This window comes from Arachis hypogaea, chromosome 18 (assembly GCF_003086295.3).
Source record: "Arachis hypogaea cultivar Tifrunner chromosome 18, arahy.Tifrunner.gnm2.J5K5, whole genome shotgun sequence".
Lineage (NCBI taxonomy): Eukaryota > Viridiplantae > Streptophyta > Magnoliopsida > Fabales > Fabaceae > Arachis > Arachis hypogaea.
The window spans coordinates 48,103,952-48,104,668 of NC_092053.1; the positions used below are offsets into that span (position 1 = coordinate 48,103,952).

Below are 717 nucleotides of genomic sequence, written 5' to 3' on the forward strand. Positions count from 1 at the left end.
TCCTCCACAGAAATCACAGGTGATGCCTTGTGTTCCAACTGCTAAAATTTGCATGTGTCCCATTTGCTTAGTGAGTGCATAGATTTGCTGGGCCATAGCCTTGTTTTGTGCGAGTAGAGTATCCAATACATCCAACTCCATCAATTCTCTCTCCATTGTTCTTTTGGAGGAATACATGTACTGATTGTTGGCCACTACTTCAATTAACTCCAAGGCTTCTTTAGTTGTCTTCCTGTGAAAGGATCCTCCTGTTGATGAGTCTAGTAAAGTCCTAGAGGCATGAGTTACTCTGTCATAAAAGGCTTGGAGTTGTAACCAGTTAGAAGACATGTCATGAGGGCACTTTCTCAGCATCTCCTTGTATTTTTCCCAAGCTTCATAGAGGGAATCTCCATCTTTCTATGTGAAGGTTTGATTGTCATGTCTCAGCTTTACCAACTTCTGTGGTTGAAAAAATTTGGTTTGGAACTTGTTAACCAAATCTTTCCATATTGATATACTTTCTAGAAGCTGGGTTTAGAGCTATTGCTTGGCCCTGTCCCTAAGAGAGAACAGGAACTACCTTAGTTAGTAGGTTTCTGGGGAGACTCTATTGCTCTTGAATCTTTCACATAGTTGCACATAATGCATGCTTGTTGTAAGACCCTAATATTCAAATCCTTATGCTCGAGTCATAAGTCAATGATAATAAGGTGGTACGACACTCAAGGGGAATTT

General features: G+C 40.4%; 1 non-coding gene across 1 annotated transcript; it reads left to right on the forward strand.

The window, feature by feature from the left end:
* Nucleotides 1-323: 323 nt before the first annotated feature.
* On the forward strand, nt 324-432 carry LOC112773723 (small nucleolar RNA R71). The gene has a single exon (XR_003188259.1). It is a non-coding gene; the product is annotated as a small nucleolar RNA R71 (small nucleolar RNA).
* Nucleotides 433-717: the final 285 nt, after the last annotated feature.